We start from the raw sequence: 23,511 nt of genomic DNA on the forward strand, positions 1-23,511 counted from the left end.
GCTATGTTGAGTGAAATAAGCCAATCACCTAAGACCACATATTGTATGACTCCATTTGTATTAAATGTTCCCAATAGGCAAATCATAGAGACAAAATAGTGGTTGCTTAGGACTGGGGTTGGGGGTGGAATGTGGACTTGCTGATATTGGGTACAGGGTTTCTTTTTGGGATAATAGAAATGTTCTAAAATTTGGTTATGGTGATTGACACACAGCTCTGTGAATATTCTAAAAACTGTGTGTTTAAATTGGTGGATTTTGTGCTTTGTATATTGAAATTGTATATTTAAATCTGTGGATTTTGTGCTTTGTGAGTCATAGCTCAATAAAGCTGTTAAAAACATGTTAAGTCAGAAGTTGTCTGGGTAAATTTTAGAGTCTGTTTCAGTCGTGAGATTTTAAGACCCTGTATTCCTTCATTTCTCTGGATCTCAGTTTTATCTTTGTAGACTGAGGAGACTGGAGTCTATCTGATAGATGATGTCTTCTATGATTCAACCAAAAGCATTACCTGGTATCCTTATTTTACCTTACAGAGCAGACTACCTTAGAGCATGGGCTTTGGGAACAACAGCTGAATTTGAATCCAGCTATTCAGCCTACTAGCTGCACAACTTTGAGCAAATTATTGTAGCCCCCTGAAGCTTAATATCCAAAAGGAGATATGGAATAGGAACAATAATAATAATTCTTTTCACATTTGGCTATCGAGAGGATTTAATGTGATAATATTCTAAAGGGCTGAGCAAGCATCTGGCACAGGATAAATTACTGAAAGGTGGTAGCTCTTATTATCAGCATTGATTTTGTAGGGTCAAGACTAGTGACTCTACTTCACCAAAACGGTCCCGACGAATGATCCTTTTCCAACAGGAGTTGAGTTGTCCTTTCACGTTTGATGCTCTCTATCAGTTACACATCCCATGCAAGGTTTAATTTTTAAATAATTAAGCACAACATTATCTGTGTTAGTCCACAACATATATTTCCTCACACTCCTGCAGTCTGGTCATATCTTTGTGTTATTAAATAATCATTTTGCCTCTGTTTTCAAGAGGTACCAAATGTCATGTAGACTGTGACATATTTGTGATCATTAATAGCAATCTTGATGAATGCAATCACATCTACATAATACTTACTGAGCACCTACTTTGTTCCAAACAATATGCCAGGAACAGTGAAAGGTGCAAAGATGAGCAGTATAATGATACTGTTCTCACATATACCATGGTTTAAGCAGGGAAGAAACTCCCATATACCATTCAACTATATATTGATATTTCTGAGCTTACGAGGGGGTGGAAAGATATGTAATGCGATGTGCCACTCTGAACCCTGTAACGGATGCGTGAACTAAGTGCTGATGATGAGCACAGAAGGGAGGGTTTAACTCAATGTGGAGAGGACATGCACGCCGGGTAGTGGGGTGGGAAAGGGGCATTCTGGGCTAACATTCTGGAACACATTGAACTTCCCATTGCTCTGCAAACAGGCCAGGCCCTTTTGTGACCTGCATTTGTGATGTAGAGGTCAGGGGATGCGTCATGTCTAGGTAAAGCTGTTTCTGAAGTGACAAGTAGAATTTGGATATTTAGTGAAGGTGTTATGGAGTGAGATCATGGGGGTGTCATGGGGTTGGGTTTAAAACCAGGGTGTTGCCAGGCCCTAGCATAGTGCTTGGCATGTAGAAGATACTCAATGCATTATTTGTTGAATAATATTCCTGCCAAGTTCTTCACTCGTATTAATTTGGCCTTCCTTCTTGTACATTCATACCCTTGTTCCTCCTTTCCTTTGAAGACCTGTCTGCTTGACACGAGAATGTTCTTCAGCACCTCAGTGTCTGATTATATCAAGCAAAATGCCTCAAGATCATCACAAACAAATGAAAACTCTGATGATGACTCTTTTCATATGAAACTTTGCTGGTTTATTATGTATTTTAATGCCGTCGGGACATTTCAGTTACCAGTTTCATTCTTAACTACCTGGCAGTGCCTTGAGAAAGCCCTCAGAAGGAAGAACTTCTCTTGCAGGTTGCCATGTATGTATATATTTAAATCACTTTGTCGAAGTATATTCGACATACGCAAAGGTGTACATACTTAATGTGTGCAACTGAATGAGGAATGAGACTGGAGATAAATACATACCAGTGAAACCATAACCACAATCGATGCAAACAACATCCATCCTTAACAAACGATCTATCTTCTTAGTAAGTTTTTGAGTGTATAGTACAGCTTTGTTGACTATTGATGTTGTTTTTAACCTAAGTCAGCAGTGTTTCCGCAGCACACCTGGGACTTAGCCTCTGCCCCCAGTGTCACTGTTCACTTATTTGTACTGTGCCCCATAGACCATACGTCGTGAGAGGCTATCGACTTCTCCATTTACAGTTCACGTCATTCTTCCTCACCATCACCCACCCCTCCTCCAGCGTGGACCTCACTTTTCTCCTTTCTAGGCTGGTCCAACACACTCCCAGCAGGTCTCTCTGCCTCCTTGCAATGTAGTCACCACACAGCCACTGGGGAGGTCTTTCCCACACAGGTCTCCAACCTCAGCACTCTCTGCTTACAAGGCCTCCCTGGGGTCTCCCTGAATGCAGGACCAGTGGACAGCTCTTAGCATACCTTGGGAGGCCCTTATGCTCTTGATCCAAACTCACTTTCTAATGGGTTCCCCAGTATAAATCCACTCTTGTAGCCTCCCCCAGGCGACTTGCATACAGTTCAGTGCTCAGGTGAGACCCACGCCTCTGGGAAGGAAGCCAGAGGGGGCAGTTAAGCTGTGATAATGCAGGGCCAAGGGTGGTGTCCACCAGCCCTGCTGGGAGTGTTGGTGGCCAGTGCTGGTCCTGCTGGGAGTATTGGACCTAAAATACTGCCAGAATTGTCCCCTGATGGTTCACAGTGTCCAGACCTTGTCCTCCTGTCTCAGCCACACCTGGGGAGTGGGCCGCTCCTGGAATGGGTGACCTTGGGCCAGGACACTCTCAGCAGCAGAGGCCACCTCTAGGGAGCTGACAGCTGGAGGTGTTGCTCCATCACACATTCAGTAGCTGGGGCAACAAGTCCCTCCCTCCCAGAAAGGAGATTGGGACTTACCCTCTTTTATCTTCTCAGAATTTTTGCTCCCTTTTTGTGGCTTCAGGCCTTTGTACTTGTTTCTTCTGCTGGAAATGCCCTTTGCCTACTGCTTTCTCCCTTTGATCTGATACTTTCAGTTTCCCTTTATGACCAATGTCAGCGGCTGACTCCTCTGGTAGCCCCCGCTCACACTTCCAGGCAGAGTCAGGTGCTTTTTCATGTGCTTGGTCAATGCACGTGGTTCACGTGCCCTGCGCCATGAGCCTGGACTGGACACTGAAGGTGAATGAGACAGAGTCGCTGGCCCTGATCTACCCTGGACCTACAGAGCAGACGTTGCCCTCCTTTGTGCCCCAGCAGTACTTAGTGTTTTGTTTTTTTTTTTAATGGCATCTACCATGTTGCTTATTTATTTACCTGCCTGATGATTCATTTTTCATTCACTGGGTCTTAATCAAGTCCTTGCCTTCCCTGTGCACAGCGTTCCAGGAAGCATGATGGATACAATGACTAACAGCCCGGTTTGCTGAGGAATAGATATTAATCAATGGGTTCTACAAAATCAGCTTAATTCCGGCTTCGACAATGGCTGTGGAGAAGTTCATGGAGCTATGCAGTTTTCCAACAGGGTGTTCCACCTGTCAGGGAGGTCAGGGGAAGCAGTGATTTCAATACAACTTGGTGAAGGGAGAGAGGAGCCTTTTGGGGGGATTCCAGAATGCACACAAGGGTGCATGTCAGAAGGGTGGATGGAGAATGTGAAGATATGAAAGAGTTTTGATGAGTTCATAAAGTAGAGAGACTAGTGAAGGAGGTGTTGTAATTGCCAATGATCATGTGGAAGTCCATCGCTGGCCATCCATGCTCAATGAAGTCAGTAAAAGGATTTCAACAAGGGATTGAAGTGACCGGAACAGAGATCAGAAAATCTGAGCAGACCTTTGTTCTGAGAAGGGAGCCCTGCGGGGACTCTGAGGAGGCTATTTTCAATTAACCGTTGAAAGAAGGGCAGCTTGGAGAAAGGTGGAGCATTGGAGAAATGGGGTTAAACATAGAGGAATTTAGGAGAAGAAGATGACAAACCTTGGTGATGGTTTCTATGTGACTGGGGAGGCAGGAGAGGGAGATGCCAAGGCTGCCTTTACGTTCCTGTGGATCCCTAACCTTTTTGGATCCTAATCCAGGGAAAGTTATAGACCACTCTCTGGAGACACATCCACATACATCCACGTACACACAGCATGTGCCTGTCACTGCAGAGGGCATATAGACCTTCTGAAGCCCATTGGTAAGCCCCAGATGGGAAAGGAGACTATACCTTATTACTAGGAAGTAATAAGGTACCTCTAGCTTCTATTGTAGAAAACAGCATAGAATTGGGCTGACAGTCCATGTTCGTTGAAGCAGTTAATAAAGGTGAGAGCAGGTAGAGGGTACTGAGAGGCTCCCGGTGGTTAGCACTCTGCCCTTTCTGCTGCTGATGTAGGAGTTTTCCTAGAACAGCTCGAACGCTCTTGTCTGTGAATCAACTGCTCATTAGCTTGCAAGGCAGCATTAGGTGGAAAAGTCCACAAAGGGATGCATGAGCCTCCAGGTGGTGGAGGGGAATAAATTTTAAAGTATTAAGGCTCTGAAGACCCAAGATTTGTCTGCAGCAGATGTCTGTCTGTAATGCTAAGTGTGTTGGACTGAAGAATAAAACTGTCTGCTTTTATTTTATGTGGGGGAGTGCATCATTTGGAGATGAAGTCAGACTGCCTATGGCTGGGTGGGTAAGTTAAATTAATGTCTCGAATCTCATGATTCATTTTTACCTTGTGCAAGAAGCAGAAATGGTAATTGTGTTCATGGGCAGAGATTTAGAACAGAATCATGCCTTTGCAGATAAGGCATTTCAGGAGGCCAATAAAAGTACGAGGGAAAAGAAATGCATAGAAGGAAGTTTTAAAAAAGATTAGTTCACTCGTATTAACCTAGGCTGGGTGGGATTTTCCTCCTTTGGCTTTGAGCAGCGGTATGCTGGGGATATGAGCAGTGCTATGTGAACCGTGGACTCTTCCACAGCCTCAGTTCCACCTGGTTCAGTCCCTACCTAGCAGGAACTCCCTCTGCAGCACCCTTTGCAGATCGTCTGTGGTTCCTTCCGAAGCTGTCCGGAAGAAGTTCATTGTTGAGTAGCTCTGAGATGAAGCCCTGCACGAACTTTTCACTCTATTCCTGGAATGGCAAATAGGCTTGAATTTGCATGACAATTTTGATTACTTGATGGTGCCTGCCTAGAGCAGAAGGATTCCAAGGCCAAGTCTGTGGTGGTGGTGGGAGGGGGAGCAGTAATTGATTATCAGTGTCTGTCACAGAGGAAGAAAGATGAGAAGTGGTACCGTGAAAGCCAAAACTGCTCTGCATTTGTTTTTCCTGGGCCAGACTTTTCAGTTAATTAATTCAACTTATACTTAGTAGCATCTACAATGTGCCAGTTGTGGTCCTAGGGGCTGGGGATGGTTATTTCTCCGTCCTCATTTTAGCTGCCTTTCTTGCAAAATTAGAGAGGTGGCCATGTTTTCCTTTTTGTGATACATCCCAACCCCCACCTCCACCCCTGCTTTGGGTCCCTGAAACCACTTTCCCTCTTTATACTCATTTCCTATTCTTTTGCTCCTCAATTTTCTCTTCTTATCTTCAAATGTTGGAGGGCCCCAAGATTTGGTTCTGAATTGCTTTTTCTTCTGTTTCACTCTAGATAATCCCATCCCATCCCACGTCTTCAAAGGCCATGTCTATACCAAGGACACTCAGGTTTGTGCCTCCAGCCACAAAAGGAAAATTATATAACCTTCTGCTATCAGACAGCTTCACTTCCATACTAAACGGCACCTCACACGCAACACATTCAAAAGAGAACTCTTGATTCCTATACTGCCTTCATTCCCCTCATGCCTTTGCCAGACAGCCCTTCTCAGTAAATGGCACTACTGTGCACTCAGGTGCCCTTGCCAAGGAGGCAGGGCTTTTCTCCTTCCCTTACCAACCCTCATCTAAAACACCAGGTGTTGCTGTCAATTCTACCTCCAAAGCATCTCCCCAATCTTCCCACATCACTCTACCCCTTGCCCACCATCCCAATCCCTGGCCATCCCCTCTCTTGCCAGGGATACATCAGTAGACTCTCTGCCTCGTGTGCTTCCATGATGGTCCCTTTCAACACCAGGAGAAGGAGAAGTTTTAAAAATAAATGTTAACAACATCATGTAAGTTAGTTGTTTAAAATTCCCAAAGGCTTCCCTGTGAGAAAAATCCAAACACCTTTTCCAGGTTTACAGGGTTCACTTGGTCTTCGCTCACCTCTTAGTCCTCTCTGCTCGTACTTTCTTTAGTCACTCACTGGCCTACTTTCTATTCCTCTAGAAGTCATGTGTATTCCCTCCTTGGGGACTTCACATTGTTTGTTTCTCTTTCTAGAATATTTTCTCTGATCTTTCTGTGGTTGATCCTTCCCATTTAGGTCTTAGCTTAAATTGTACCTTGCAGCATATCTTTTTTCATCTCTCGTCTGGATCACCGTAATCACCTGCCTGCTGGCCTCTCTGCCTCCCTGTCTCCCACTCCCATCCCTCCTCCATACTTAGCAGATTTCTGCCTGGTTGACTCAGCCACACACGGTGTAGCCCGTGCCCAGCCCTCCAGCCTCATCCTTACTGGGCTCTTTGCCTCGTACATAGTGCTGCCCTGCTTTACTGTATTGTGGAATGTCTCTGAGCCTTTTCCCACGCCATTCCTCTTGTCGGGCACTCTCTTCCATCCCTTCTGGGTAACCTCTACTCCTTCTCTAAGACACAATTAGGGAAGGGCTGCCTTACCGGGAAATGCTGTTCTGACTCTCTCCTTGCCTGAGGTCCATCCACTGCTTTCTGGACTGGGATGCTGAAAGCACTTGGGAACTGTTTTATTATGTTGCTACCTGTTGGTTCGTTTGTTTTTTTTTTCCTTCCCTAGTTGTCTCCCAATGGCCCCCTTGGAAGCAGGGATTGTGTACCTGTGGGCTTATCTGTATCCCTAACACCCAGCACAGACCTTTTCATTGTAGTAACTACTGCAGGAAGGCTTAATTACAGGATTTCTGGAAGAGGGCTGTGGGGTGACATTCTGCTCGGGGGGGGGGTCAGAGCCAGTTTTCTACCCAACTCCAGAATTTGCGAGCTCTGAGTGAGGGCTGACCCTGGGACAGAGTGAACGGCGTACCCTGAGGAAGAAATTGGGCTAGTGGTTGCCTGGTGGAGGATTCGGGTCGGTGCTGTGGGTGCAGTTCTGTGAGCACGGCACAGCTGTGAGGTTTGCATCCTGCAACAGCTCAGCCCCCAGCGTTTGACACGTGGGCCTAGGAAAGGACAAAGCACCAGCTGAAGCTGGAAATTAGTGAGAAACACAGAAAGTTCACATCTTCAGGAATTATCACTCTGTTCAACCTTGGTACAGCTGCCCCCTTGCCTGGGGACTGCCTCTCACATGCAGTGCAGTCTAACTGGCCTTGTTTCCATTTAGTGACCCTGCCCACCCGGCTGCACCTGATTGAGTCAGGAGTAGGCATCCAACCCCACTGGGGCCCATGGGATTCTCTCTCTCTCCTAGAATTTAATAATTAAGGCAGAAAACACAGAGCCTGGAAGGTGATGTCATGACTCAAACTAACAGGGCATCTGCCTACCTAAGGATCCAAGGGGCCCATATCTTAAGATCGTGGGGCCGAGAACCATGACACAATAATCACATGGCAGGGAACTGGCATGGAGGAGCTCGAAACATAATAACACACTGCTATGTTTGTGGTGTGGAGGTGATACTTGCGAGCCGCCCTGCCCACTCACACCCTGCTCGCCCTGCAGCATTCTAGCGTGGCTGCATACCTGGCCTCAGATGTAACACCTATTGCTTCCAAATTTGGTTGGATGCAATCATTGCACTCTTCTTTCCAACCAATTCAGTCTCTCTGAGGTGGGAGGATGTCTTCTCCCTCTGTCCCAAGTAGGATCCCAGGAAAGCCTTAGCTGGGTGGTGCTCCTGTCCAACCTCTGCAGTCGGCCTGACGGCATTGTCTTCAGAGTGTGATCTGAAGGGTGCTCGAATAAGAGTTCCTTGATGTGATTGTGGAAATGCAGACAACTGGGCTCTCGCAGATCTACTGAATCACGGTCTCTGCAGGAGTAACAGGCTCCCCAGATAATGAGGGCGGCTGGTCTCAAGAGTTCACTGGGTTTGGAAAAAGTGATGAATTAGGTTGGGGGACAGTGGTTTCCGTCCCTGCTGAAACACTTCTGAGCTGGGTAATTTTGGCACATCATCTCTTGAGAAGAGGAAATGTGTCTTGTTTATATTTATCTCTACTCAGCCCCGAGAACATAGGCAGCCTTCAGCTAGTGTTGGGTGAATGAATGAACGCATGCATGGGTGAAGAGCTTCACCAACCCTGCAGGTGTTGAAGGAGACGGCTCAGGGAAAACACCTGTGCAGTGTCCTATACATGATAGGTGCCCATGAAGTGCACCCCCTTGTCATCTGTGGGTGACCTGAGTAAGCACAGGTGTTCAGAGGCCTTGCTGAGACTCAGAAGCAACAGGTGCTTTTGGGAAAACCCATGATTCCCTTTTTATTCTGCTCCCTGTGGTTGTCTGTTCTTGCCCCGGGAGTTGCCATCCCCAGGAAGGTCAGCAGAGACCAATCACAGAGGAGAGGGCTCTGGCTGCCAATGTGCCACCCTAGGGCTTGAGAGGCCACCCGGGGATGTCAGGGCTGTGTCCAAAGGTAGAGCTGTGATCAGTAGCTAAATGTAGATGGTTAAGTTGGGGATTTGGGGTCCTGAGCATGAGTAAAGGAATCCTGATTTAAACACGTGATAACATTGGGAAAAATAGTTGATTTCTCCTAGTCTCAGTGTTTTCTTTCTTTTTTTTTAAATCTACAAAAAGGTCATAAAGTAGCTCCCCTATCTACTCTTAGCATTCTAGTCAGAATCAAAGGAGGTAATGATATAATTATTGTCTCTCTATACAGACCATACTATGATGTTTTCTGCTCAAAGTGCGGTCCCCAGACCAGTGGTGTTGGCTCCCCCAGGAGCTTGTTAGAAATGCAGAACCTCAGGGCCCATCCACACTTACTGAATCAGAGTCTTATTTTAACATGACCCCTAGGTGATTTCAAATGCACATTAAAGTTTGAGAAGCAAAGACTAAACAATTATAAGAAATTTTTAGCTCTCCAAACACTTTTTTTTTCTAGAGAGCTCTTGCAGAGAAAGGAAACATGTTTATATATCTCTGTTCAGTACGTAGAATGTAATTGACCCTTACCTAGTGTTGAGGGAATAAATGAGTGAATGAATGACCTCACTGTCACCCACTACTCGGAGCTCTTTACCCAATATTTCCCCTGCTGTAATAGCAGGGTGTGTACGTGCTGATCACAGCTGCCTCCCAGCCAGCTGGTGCCAACCACAGATGCAGGCATTTAGTGTGTGATTAAGGACAGAGTAATCCACTTAATGTGGGTTGCGGGAGATATTTGGCAAGAACCAAGGGACAGGGGTTGAATTTTAGTTTCCAAAGATAATGTCTTTCCCCATTATTTAAAGCCCTCAGTAACTTGGATCCCACCCAGACAGAAATCGGACTGTTTGAGATGGAATTCTGTAAATAGGACTCTTGCTCACTTTTGTAGCAGATTCATGCCTCTAATAGTCTGTTCAGGTGTCGATGTAACATGCCGTGGAGGGCTTGTCCAGCTGGATCTTTGTTGAGCTGAGACCAACTGAACTTGACATCTCTAAGGGAGAAATGGCTTTTGTTTACTAGATTTTACCACCAGCTAAGTTCATTAAAGAGTTAATCTGTCCCATCGTTCAACAACTACTACAGTGCTTGCCTTGGGGTTACCATAGTGAGCGCGCTAGCAGTCCCTGCTTGTAGCAAGTAATTGCCAGGTTATGAGGATGGAATATTAATCAAGCAATTACAGTGAGGTTTGAGGAAGTACAGACTGACAGGGGAGAGCGTGGCAGGCAAACTTAGTAAGGGGAAGGGGTGGAGATGCAGTGCCCACAGGAAGTGACCTTTAGGCAGACGCCGAAAGGATGAGTAGGAGTCAAGGCCTAGAAGCAGGAGACAGTATGCTCTCACGATGGAAGTAAAGCAGCAAATGTGTTGGATAGCCAGTGTGGCTGTGTGTGGGCTGCTTGTAAGTGTATCTGTGAGGTGTGGAGTATAATGAGAGATGAGGCTGGAGAGGTAAGCAAGGGTGGGACCTCAGAGGATACTGTGAATCCTTTGAAGACATTTCCATTTCCCCCCCAGGTCAATCTAGGAAATCTTTGAAAGTGGGTCTGGTACAGTTTGCAGTTCTCCCCTAATGGACCACTGGCTCCTCTATCAATATGGCAATGGGAAGAGATTTGTCTCTGGTCTGCATGCCTCACCCTGCCCTCCTGTGACTCCTAGTCTCAGCCTGGTGCCTGCTTCTTGCTTTTCATCCTCTCATGCTCTCCCCAGGAGGGTTCTCAGTGTTGCTTTATGCATGCGCTAGGCCACAAAATAGTATTTCTGGACCAAGAGTTCATCAGTGAACTCTCCAGGCACTCTGCTTCCTGTCTGTCTAATGTGAGGTCTCTTCTCTCTGTGGTCTCCTTTCCTGGCTTTCCCCTGCCTGGAGCATCAAATAGGGCACTGGCAGCTGTGGGCCTGAACTAGAAACACCTGCCCTGCTGGCCCTCAGCAGCAGCATCGCCATGCCCACTGTCCTGGCAGCAGGAAATCAAGTCATTTATGTCCAGTCACCGTACATCCATTAGTGTACCAGCCCCATTTCCACATGCCTTCATTGCCAAGGTTCTCACTGTGAGCCGTTGGTATCAGAAGGTTTGCGAGAGGCAGGGCAGCCAGAACACAGCACTGAGGGTGGAAGAGATGGCCTGACTTGTGGCCCCTTTCTACCCTCATTCTGCGATGTTGGATGGGTCACCTGAATCTTGGTTTCTGCAGCTCTAAATAGGGACAAACAAGAGCACTTGCCCTGTCTATTCTCAGGGAGGTCCTGAGATCAAACAAGATCCTGGGAGTGCTTGTCAGCTTCTCTGGAAGAGCCGGCTTTCTTTGGCACTCCGGCCATTGCTGGCACAACTGAAGGAAGCTAGGACCCAGGGGGTGTGCATTTCTCACCTTCCACAACTAATCACTGCCTTCCCATCTGAGGCTTTCAAATTAGGTTCTATTTTGCCGTGACTCCTGCACTCTATCACTTAATGGACGACCCAATTAGAAACCATTCGTCCAAATGTAAACATTGTTTTAGGTCGTAATTGTTGAGACCAAATAATTTTTGGTGACACAACCCACTTTGAAACATTTTCTTCCTGGTGGACCTATGGCATACACACCCAATTTGCTCCTCTGGTGTGTAATTATCTCCTCAAGCTACTTGCTGGCAGGTTTTTGAGATGGTAATGGAACAAAATTAATTTCCAGTTCATTTTAGAACTCCTGTTTTCTTCTATTTTTTTTCTCAGGAATTAAAAAAAAATAGATGGATAGGTAGATAGATAAAAAAAAGAGCCAGTGATTGTGACTCTTCAAATAATTGCCTCACAAATCCAAAACACTGACATCGCAGTACAAAAGGAAGATAAAAGTTCAAAACATAGTGTTGAAAATGGAATTTAGAGGTTTAAAAAAACTCATGCCATCTTCTCCTTGAAATGGATCCTTCCCATCTCCTTCCAGGTCTTATATTACACGGTGGGGGGTGGGGGGTGGGGGGGAATTCCTCTTCCGTACACAAGGGCCCATATTGGAATACCTAGATCCTTAAATCGAGGTCAACCTAAAGACAGGAAAAGGGATCCTTCAGAAAAGATGAAGCCCTCACAGGTTACGCCCTCCCGAACACCTCACCCCAGCAGCCCCACTGTCACGTGCAGAAGGGGCTTCTTTCTCTCTGCTTACAAGTGGTGCCCATTTCTTCTCCCATCATTTTCCACTTAACAGTACTTTTAAAAATTTTTTTATTGTTATTCAATTACAGTTGTATGCCTTTTCTCCCCATCCCTCCACCCCACCCCAGCCGAACCCCCCTCCCTCCCCCACCTCCACCCTCCCCCTTGATTTTCTCCATGTGTCCTTTATAGTAGTTCCTGTAATCCCCTCTCCCTACTGTCCCCTCCCCACTCCCCCCTGGCTATTGTTAGATTGTTCTTAACTTCAATGTCTCTGGTTATATTTTTTTTGCTTTTTAAGCTTTCCTATCTGTCTCCCCTAAGCAGACCATGAGCCCGGGGCTGGGTCTCATTCTCTTCATTCCATAGAAGGCCTTTTGTTATTGTCACTTGGGGCCACCACCTCAGACACTCATCAGCCCTCACCTGGGTGAGGGCAACAGCCTCCCAACTCATTTTTATTTTTATGTTTATTATTACTTTTATTCTTTTTATTTTTATTTACCGAATCTCTACACCATCCTTTCCATCAGAGCCTGGAGAGTTTTTAAGATGTAAATCAGATCAGCCCCTCCCCTAGTTAAAACACTTTGATGTGTCCTCTAGTCCTCTGGGTGCGTCCAAACTCCTTTACAGGACTCAGTGGCCTTTCATCGTCTGGGCCTGGCTTAGTTCTCTAATCGCATCTCCACTCTCCGCTCACGGCCAAAGCCCCAGCCACCAGCGAGTGAGCGGTGGTAATTCCCTGGACACATCCCACTGACATTTACTGAGCACTTGCTTTGCCAGGTACTTTCTGATCTCTCAGTCTGCATTCTTAGTAAACCTCATAACAACCCCCTGTGGTGGTTTCTATTCTCCCCCCTTTACAGATGAGAAAACTGAGATTTTGAAAGAAAAGGTAAGATGATCCAGGCTAGAGAGTTAGTTAAAGGTAGTTTAAGGGTTATAACCAGGCCTGAGACTCCGGGGCCTAGATTTTAATTGCAAGGATCCATTCCCCAGACAGGTGGAGTTTGAACTAAATTTCAGAGGATAAAAAGGACTTGAACAGGTAGAGAGAGAAAAGCTATTCTGAACAGGGGAAAACCAGAGTTGGGCTGGCAGAGAGGAGACCCGGGTGCATCAGCAGGGAAGGGCATCCCTTTGGCTGAAGCAGAGGATCTGGGGAGAGGGGTGTTGAGGAAGTTGGGGGAAGGTCTGGAATGTGCAGGGATGCCAGTTGCAAGGCTGGGCTGAGAAGCTGGAGCCGAGTCTGGGGGATGGTCTGAGAGATGCTCCGGCAAATAGGTGGTCTGATTCCGGTGTTGATGGGCCAAAGAGGGGGAGGGAGCCAGTCTGGGCCGCCCAGTAAGAACGCTTTTGCAGAAGTCCTGACAGGAGGCAAGAAGGCGGTGCGCAATTGCAAAGAAAGGGCTGATCCAGCAGGCCCCGAAAGCCACCTTGGGCTATAATTTGCTTTTATGATGGCACTGCTGATCCTGTTGTTATTGATGTCTGGGGACCTCAGAGGCACTTTAGAATCACCCCCTGGGTGGCCAGAGGCCTGTGTGTGGCACGGAAAGTACCCTCCTTAGGGTCAGGCCAGGTCCTGCCTCCCTGGTGGGACAGCCTCAGGCAACTCTGGCTGCTTCCTGGGCTTGTTTTCCACGGTTGGTTGTCACAATGATGGGCTCCCTTGCCCGGTCAAACAGAATTGTCGGCATAGATAAAATAGAAGGGTCTTCCAGGACATTCGGAGGATATCCAGGACCACGTGGTACAAAAGTGCTGTGGGTATCACGAGGTCATCCCCACCCTCCTCTGGAAAACACCGAGAAAGACGCCACTGATCACTGCTTCTGCTGAGTGAAACAGTGCGCGTGTGTAAGAAAGATCTCTTTTGAGAGGAAGGGGGAGGGAGAGACAGGGGCAGTGGTGAGCATCCTGGCCAAAGTACAGGTTAGTCAGTTTGCACAGAAAGAGCTCTCTGTGCCGATTCAGGCCCCACCTGCTCTCCAGGTTCTGCGCACTGGGACACTCAACCTGCTCAGAACAAGCCGGAGTTCCAGAGCCTTTAGCCAGGAAGAAAAGCAGTTGCAACCTCCTGGGTGAGGATTCAAATCCAACTTGAGTAAGAGCACAAAACCAACACATAGTAGGACTTACGTGAATCCAATGAAAATCAGTCTGAGAAAACTCATTTTTGTAGACATTCATTCATTCACTTACTCATTTCCTCAGCCTCTTATGAGCACTCACTCCCTGTGTTGGTTTACTTGATTCTTGAAGTAGATTTTCAGCTGCTTATGGGGAAGGAATGTATCTCCTTTATCCATGTGTCACCAGGGGGCCTCTTAAGTCTTTCTTGAACTTCCTTCTGTAGACATTTTTGCCTAATCATATGAGCATGCATGTACATATATATGTATGTTGCTGTTACACGTGCACTGGAAGAATTCATGTCAGGCTCATCAGTAACTACTCATGGGGAGTGGGGTGAAAAGTGGGGGGGGAGTTATTTCAGGACCCTTGAATAAGGATGTGAATCTGTGCTTCCTAGATTTAAACAGAAAGTAACAAAAGCAGAGAAATTACGGCATCGTAAGTGATCTTTAGTTTCTTTTCAGGGTTTTTCTTTGTTTTTCCAAAATGTCCAAAATGGATGGCCATGTCTTTGATATTCAAAAATTGTTTAAACTAATGAATTGTGGACAATTTAAGAAATATTGAAAGTCTAAAGGAGAAAAGAAAAAACGACCCACGTTTTACCCATAAGAAAAAACTGCAATTAATATTCTACTTCACAAAGTTTGTTTTATAATTCTTTATCTAAAAATGGCATTTGTTCTTTGAATAATTTTGAGTAATACAGAAATGCACAAGACAGAGAGTTGGAATCACTCCTAATGTGCCACGCAGAGATGACCCACTGTTGACGTTTTGTACATTTTCTTCCTGCATTTCACTTTATTGATTACAATCATAACTCCCATACGGTGCGTGCTTATTGGGGCCAGACAAAGTGCTAGATGCTTGTCACACATTACCTCATTTAATTTCCACATAAGCCTGAGGTGGAATTGTCAGTTGCATCTCATAGGACATACAAACCAAAGGTTGAGAAGCCTGGATCCGTTACAATGAGAACCTAACATTGAACGACTCCAAACCATTCTTAATGGTTCTCTATACCCCTTTAGAGTCATGTGTGCAGTCATGGGCAGGCACCCTGCCTACACACACGTGCCACACACAGACACATGCACGCAGGCACAGCTGACACTCGCGAGCTGTGATGACACTGTATCTTCCATGTTGCCTTCTGCTTTATTTTTTACTTAATATTATATGGTGAGCATTTTATGATGTCATGTAAACACTTATTTAGAAGGTGGTTTGATAAACTTGGATTTTTTTTAAGCTAAATTTTAAGCAAAACTTGAAGCTCTATTCTCCATAGATGACTGGCCTTTGTCCTCAGGCCTCCGTACCTACCACATAACCAGCCCTCCCAATCCCACCTTCTGGCTCTTCTCCCTGGCTTTTCCCCACCATCTCTGCTTCCTCCTCAAGCCGGGAGTTGGGGACTGTGGTCACTGCACTCAGCGGCTGTCAGAGGAAGCTCACTGCCAAAATGCCTGCATTTCGTGCCTGGACCTCATATGAGAACGGCTTTGCAGTCTCCAGGCCCTTCTCACCCGTGTGCATGTTGCGTGTGTTGCCTATGCATAACCCCGAACGGCTGAGCAGGCGTTTTTCACATCAAGAAATGTATGGACGGGGTAAGCAGTGAGGTAATAGGAAAGCTCCAGCAAGGGCTGCAACAAAAACTAGGGCACAGAGCACCAAACTTTTCGATGATACAAACTGTTCACATCTAAAGTGGAACAGATCACTGCAGGCCTCCTCAGTTCCCGTCTGCTAATGACGTGTGCTGGGGATTCCCCGGGGGACACAGGGTATGCAGGGATTCTGGAATGTACTTGACAGAGAACCTAGTGGGAGGCAGGCAGCTTTTCTTAGTTGGCTGGTGTTCTGTAATACCCAGTTTGAGAAATACTGTTTTATAGGTTTTCTGTATAAAGTTAATTCTGTAATTTAGCTTCTTTCAACTGCTAATTAATTCCTTGCTACTCAAAGCACGGTTCTTAGGCCCGTGGCATGAGGAATCTTCTAGGAGCTCCTTAGCAATACAGAATCTGCCTTCCACCTGACCCTCCCCTCCCCCAACCACACATTCGGGAAATCTGCGCATCGAGAACCCCAGGTCGTCCCCAGACACGTTATGATAGATGCACTGGTGTTCATAAGGACACGAAGGCTTTTAATGAAAGGAAAGTCATCCTACAGGGCTTATTTGATGTTATAAGTGTGTTTCATATGCACGTTTAATTTAACGTAGATGGGCAGAGGCAGGGGAAGACGTGTAGGAGCACCGCGGGTGGTGGAGCACGGCCTCTGCGCCCGAGCTCCACTCAACAACGATCCCCAATGACTGTGAGCCCCAGGTTGCTCCCGAGTCCTTTTCCTTTTCCTTTTTTAGGCGAGCAGGCGGTCCCCCAGCATGTCCACATTTGGAACTGGAGCGACATGCAGCCACATCCCATTAGCTAATAGCGAGGCCCCTGGAGAGGGGCTTCAGCTGGGAGCACGCAGCTAAAGCCCCTTTAATGGCCTAGTCAGCTGTCAGGGCCGTAAACACGCTTCTTCCCATTCAGAGCCATTTGCCCCTTTCTGTGACCTCTCGTGGCTCGGACCCTGGCCACGTGGCCCAGATGGCATAATCTGTCAGGCCAAAGCAGGTGACAGTGGGGCTTGCTGTTAGGTAATCAGTGACTATAATTAGCCGGGGTGGAAGTGATAATGGGACCAACTGCAGGGCCGGGCTCCCCCTCCCCTTCCCCTTCCCCTGCTCATGTGACGTTCCTAGCACAGGGAGTGTGTGTGTGAGAGAGGAAGGCAGGGCCCTTGCCTCCATGAGGAAGGTCAGGGCTCAGCTCCAGCAATTTAGTAACTGAGTTGTTTGGCAGCTGATCAATTTCATTTCATAGAAGCAGAAATCTATGGTTTTGTTTGGTAATTAGTTGGCTACAAGGACCTTGTGTGACCAAGGGTGGGGGAGGGCTGTAGAGAATTGGAACCAGATTCTTGTGGCTCAGACCCCAGGCATTCAGACCCTGGCCCTGCCGCCCACTAGCCGGCAGCTTCAGGCTGGTCAAGGGGCCTCTTCCATCTCTAACAGTGGCAATCACACCATGGCCCTCCTGGGCCTTTGTCAACGTTAAGTAAATATCTCAGTCAATACCTCCTGAAACACACCTGACGTATGAAATATAGTAGGAGTGGAACAGATCCAACAACCCTCAAACTTGTTCCCAACAAACTGAGTAAGTTCCCTGGAAGTGCCGTTGACATGTATCACAAAGCAGTTGAGAAATGAAGGGGGCCTGGCTGTAACTTCTATCAGGAGGGGAGAGGTCCCTGTGCGTCCTGCATCGGAGTGACAGCCACGGGGGAGGGCAGTCCGCTAATGAACACTGCAGCATCGTTTACTGCTGGTCCCTGTGTGGTCCGCAGGCGGAGGCTGTTTCCTCACACAGCACCTGTCGTGGACTTTGGAGGAAACGCTGAAGCTTGTTCGGTTTGGCTTAGTTTGAAGGTCTAAAGTAAAACCTCTCCATCTTTTATCCATTCTCCTCCCCCAGAACTACTGTGTTCTTTTTCCTCCCTTTATTAAAAATAAATATACCTCAGGAGAGACAAAAAATAAAAACCACCTATAATCCCAGAAATAACCTGTTAACAATTTGGTATATATTCTTTCAGATTCATGTTGAAACAGCTATTATTTTTTTCCACCAGATTGGTCATGTTTGTTCACTTGAAACATGATTTTTTCCTTCTCACTCAATATGTTAAATCTTATTTTATGCCAATAGGTACATTTCTAAATATCCTTCTATTCCATATTTTCTATCATAGTTTATTGGCTCAATTTGTCAAGAATTCTACCAATCTTTTTCCACCACCCGTTTTTTTTCAATTGAGATAATTCACATACCATGAAATTCACCCTTTTCAAGCCTACAATTCACTGGTTTTTAGTACAGTCACAAGGTGGGGCAGCGTAACCGTTTTCTAATTCAAGGACATTTCCATCACCCCCAGAAGACATCTCACGTCTGTCTGCGGTCACTCTCATTCCCTCCTTGCTCTAGCCCCTGGCTAATACTCACTTCAGTACCATTGGGATGCAGGGACTTACTGACCCAATTCCTCACCACTGGATGCTCACTGCTCACAACTATGTCAGATTTGAAACAATACTGTAATGATCAGTTTGTGAAATGTTGTCTAATTATATTTTTGAGCTGTTTTAATTTGAAAAGGAGTGTACCATTTTTGAATGATGTGGAAAATTTAGAATGAAGAAAAATCTCCAAGCCTGCAGAATTATACACATTCTGTGGGGATTTCCTGAATGTGGTCACTACAGACCTGCTTTGCAAATACTGCCCGTGGAGTTTGCCAGATGTGGAGACTTGTGAAATTGTATTACTGTACATTGTCACGGTAGAGCTAAATTCCTGACTCCCCCTCTCTGAGTGGCAGTCACTGTTTGTTTTTTTTTTTTTGTCTCCCTGGGCTGCATTTGCACCTGGTAGAAACAGGGGCAGGTGGATGGTGTGGGATGCAACCAGTTCTATGCAGTTTCTGGAAGTGGTTTTTAAAATGTAAGTTAAAAAATAGACCTTAATCTGATATAAAAGGAATCTGGAAATATATTTTAATAATCTTGCATATGTTTACAAATATTGACCATGTTAAGCATTCCTTCCAATAACATTAATTATTATAATTCCCAAGAATTAGAAAGTCGTAAGACTATGCGGACCAGCTGCTGGGCGAAGTGTTTCATATGAGTTGCTTTCTTCAACAACCATGTGACATCATCCACAGGATTGGTAAGATGTGGCTCTTACCCATCTTGCAGATAAGGAGACTGAGGCAAAGAAAAATAAGCCCTGCCCAAAGTTGCAGAGACACGAAAGGGTAGGATTTAGGAAAATTGCACTGTGATCAAGAGCTCTTCCACCTGCTCACTATGTGGCCCTGGGCAAGTTACTTATCTCCTTCTGCCTCTGGTAATAACAGCACTCACCTTAAAAGGACATAGGGAAGGGTATTAATGCTTGTAAAGTGCTTGGAGGAATGTAGTAGGAGCTCAATAAATGTCAGCCTGACACAAAACAAACAAAGCAAAATACGACATGGTTTTGTCTGCATCCAAAGCTTGTATTCTCTCTGCTGTTCCCTGTGGCCTCAAAAGGAATCAGGCAACTGAATTCCTACTAAGAAACCTGAGCAAGATTCAGGATTGCAAGGCGTTGCAAAGCATGGCCTAGTTAGAAAGCACACTCATTCACACACACACACACACACACAGTTACTTTTAATAGCTGGTAAGAGCCAGAGAAAATCCAATTACAGATGAATCAATCGATTAAAAAGAAAGGGGGTAGAAGAAAAGAAAGAATGTTGGAGAGACACGGAGCCAAATTACCACTGGATAATAGAATTAAGGGTCTGTAGAGGGAACTGGGAGAAATAACAGGGAGGTAGGGCTGGGGACTTGGTCACAGTTCTGCAGTGATGACTCTCCTTCAGCCCCTCGACTCCAAAGGCCAGCAGCGCTCCTTTGGAAAGGGCCGGAACTGTATGTGGCAAATTATAGCTTTGCAGGGAAATGAATCGCGTGTGGCCTCTGGAACAAGAGGATTACGATTGGGTTAAACAGATGTTCGCAGTTCAGGATGAAAGCGGAGGGCCCAGATGTCACTACTGCTGGAGGGGGAGGTGAAAGCTTGTTTTTATTTGTTTGTTTGGTTTTGTTTTTGTCTGATAAAGATAGAGCCTTAGTTCATAATTTTCTGGTTTTCTGTTCCCTAAGAAATCTTGTCTTGCTTCTTGAAATATCTCGTAGTAAGTAGGATTTCTGTCTTGAACACAAACACTTAAGAAAAAACCCACATGCATTTTTAACTTTATTTTCTATTTTGGGGGGGGCAGGGGGGTAAGAGGGAGGTGGGGCTGTTAATCCAGCAGTAATCTCTACAGCTGCATCTATTATTGGTGGGTTCTAGAATAACATCCGTTTCTATGTACTTGTGGAAAGGCGTATTAACTAGGCCATGTAAAGAGTCAGTGCATCTATAAATAAATGAGGGAGGCTGCGCACAGAGCGGGGGTTGCCCTTCTGCTGAGGCCTCGTGGGCCCTGCCATGCAGCTGTTGACACTGTCAACTGGCCAGGCCTGTTCTACTGCGGATATTACCTTCGCAGGGCAGGTGGGGGTGGTGCATGGAGGACTGACACCCTGGCCAAGGGTGGCTTCTCCGTGGCTGAGGGCTGGCCTTGCTGGTCCAGGAGCCTTTAGCCCCAGTGCACATGACCAGGCTGTGGTCACTTCGTGGGAGCCAGCTCAGGCTGGGCAGGGTTAACCGATGGTGGTTTGGGGTGGGGGAGTGGGGAAGGGAGAGAGGGTGGCAAGGACAGACAGAACAAGAGCAACAAAATAACTCTGAATGTGTAAGATTAAACAGAGAAAGGCAGTGGGGGGGGCGGGGGCAGAACAGGAGTAAAGGACGCTTTTTCCGGAGTTTGGGAGCCTGATCTTTTTTTCCCACCTCAGGCTGCTCCCTCTGGGATGGGCAAGAAGGACCCATAGTTCTACTGGCAGCTGTTTTCCCCTGCACACTCACTTAGAGATTTAAAAAAACCAAAAAGACAAAAACAACCCTTTCCACTAGAGAAACTGGGCAAAAAGCTTCAATCTGCTTGGTAAGTCATCTTGGGATTTCGTGCGAATCTTGTCTTGGAAGACTCCTACTCAAAAGTGCTGTTTCAACATCAGCATCTCCTGTTTGGGGAGCAGTCTCTGGCCCTCCAGGCCAGACCCACTGAATCAGAACCCACAGTTACACGTGATTCCCGGGGAGCTGCGTGTGCACTCTATTTGAAAAGCTCTGGACTGCAACAGTGGTTCTTAATTCTGGCTGCACATGAGAATGACCTGAAGTTGTGGGTTGACTCGTGTTCTCCAAAAAGATGTTGAAGTCGTAACCCCCAGCACCTGTGAATGAGACCCTGTTTGGAAATAGGCTTTTTGCCGACTCTTAGCATCACTTGGACGGGCCCAATCCAATATAACTTACAAAAAGGGGAGATTTGGACTCAGAGGCAGACAGGCACACAGGGAGAATGCCATGTGAAGATGAAGGCAGAGATTGGGGTGCTGCATCTATGAGCAGAGGGATGCCAAATATTGCCAGCCAACCACTGAAAGCTGTGAGAGAGGCACAGACCAGATCCTCTGTCACTCCCTCAGAAGAAACCAATCCTGCCACAACCCTGATCTTGGCCTTCTGGTCTCCAGAACTGAGAGACAATCAATTTCTGTTGTTTAAGCTACCCAGTGTGTGGTACTTTCTTATGGCAGCCCTAAAAGACTGATAGACCTGAATACTCCCAAGGAAACTCCAGGTTTTTGAGCTCCACCTGACCTGTTGGCAATCAGAGTACCAAGGGAGAGGCCAAGAGACCTGCATTTTCTAGATGTCAGTGGTGCCATCCACCTACCATTCAGGCTCACTTCAACCTTATAGCATGGTCCCTAAGAGCAGATGCTCTTATGTACCAGTTTGCTTTTCAACTTCTGGTGATGGGGAACTTATTACCTGATGGGGCAGCCCGATCCATTATGGAAAGTCCTTATTGTTCAGAAGAATCCTTAAATGGAGCTAAAGTTTTCTCTAATATAAAGATTGAGAAACTGACACCCTGAGAGGTTGAGTGACTTGCCGAGAACCATACAGTCAGGATGGAGCCAGCAATGGATTTGAATATAGACAGTTGCCTAAGTCCACTCTCCTGACCAGTCAAACTACCCAGATGACCCAATCGTTTACAAAGGACCAAATCAAGACTCCTTCCAGCCCTGGGAGACAGAGACCCAGCAGAGTCCCTCTCTGACCCTCATACCTGGATGGTGGGGTATAAGGTAGGGAGAGGGAATTGTGGGGTCCCATTAGGCTCCTGAGCTATGGGATTTGACATCTGTGCATCCAGGAGGTGGATGAATTGGGTAGGGAGCCAGAGTGTGGGTTTGGTTCAAGCGTCAGGGCCTGCTTCTGACCAGAACTCCCTGAGTGACCCTGAGCAGGTCTTTCTTGCTCTCTGGCCCTCAGTGTTCACATCTGTGAAATGGAGCTAATAGAGTTTCCCTTTCCTATCTTGTAGGGGCTCCTATGAGATCACAGCCAGGAATATACCTTGTGAAGCTTGAGTATTATGATTATTATATCCTGGCAGGAGAAGAGAACTTAGGTGTTTTCATGAAACCAAAAAAAACTTCTCACTGGAGCCATTTTGGCAATTGGTCCTCCTGACAAGCAGTTGGATTGCTGCTCAGATTCTGACAAGCTGTTGCCAGGCTTGAGTGGAAGGAGGTGCAAGGAGGATGAGTCAGGGGGAGGCCTTCCAGAGAGCTACAAGTTCAGCCATGTACTCTCCCTCTTCCTGGATATACTCCATAATTAACCCAACCTCCAAAATCAGCAAGGAGTCCCTCCCTCTCTTTCCAACAGGTTGCTCCTCAGCTGCATTTTCTTGGGGCAGGCAGGAGAAATGCAGATTCCTCCTACCCTCTGGACCCAGCTCATTCACCAGGGTTCAAAAGTCTCGATGCTGTTATTATTCCCACACCCGTTTTTTTTCTCATTGATTTCTTTATTACTCCACAAATATTCCCTCCATGCTTACTGTGGCCTGGACACTGCGCTGGGCCCTGGGAATTGGCAATGGATTCATAAGTGTCCCTGTGCTCCAGAAACTTACAAGTAATCCAGTCTAAGGCTTGCCCATAGTTCCACGTTGGTTCCCAAGGCTGTTCCCGCTTACAGGCCTCACGGCGAACTTTCTTCTCTCTCTCCCACCCCCTGCAGCGTAGTGAGTAGGAAGAGATTACAGCTGAGTCATTTCTGGCGGTGTGGCCTTGGGCAGGTCACAGTGTCTGGGAGTCTATTTATTCACCCTAAAGTGAGGTAAAAAATAGCAATATCAAGTGAGATTCAGCGAATATTTACTACAAGCCAGACACTATTCTAAGTGCTTTATTTATGTCAATTATTAGCAACTTTAGGAAGTAAATGTTACTAGTGTCTTCATTTCACAGATTAGGAAACCAAAGGACTGAGAAATTCATTAACGTACTAGGTCACAAAAGTACTTTTTTGCAGAACCAAGAGTCAAGCCCAGGATCTCTGGCTTTAGAGCCCAGGCCCTTAACCACAATCACATCCTGCCTCCCTGAGCCATTCGCCATCCCGGCTTACCTCAGGGGGCGTGTGAACCCACGTGGCACTCTGTGAGGTGATGTTCAAATGAATGCAGGATGAA

This window comes from Desmodus rotundus, chromosome 4 (assembly GCF_022682495.2).
Source record: "Desmodus rotundus isolate HL8 chromosome 4, HLdesRot8A.1, whole genome shotgun sequence".
In the NCBI taxonomy this organism is placed as follows: domain Eukaryota; kingdom Metazoa; phylum Chordata; class Mammalia; order Chiroptera; family Phyllostomidae; genus Desmodus; species Desmodus rotundus.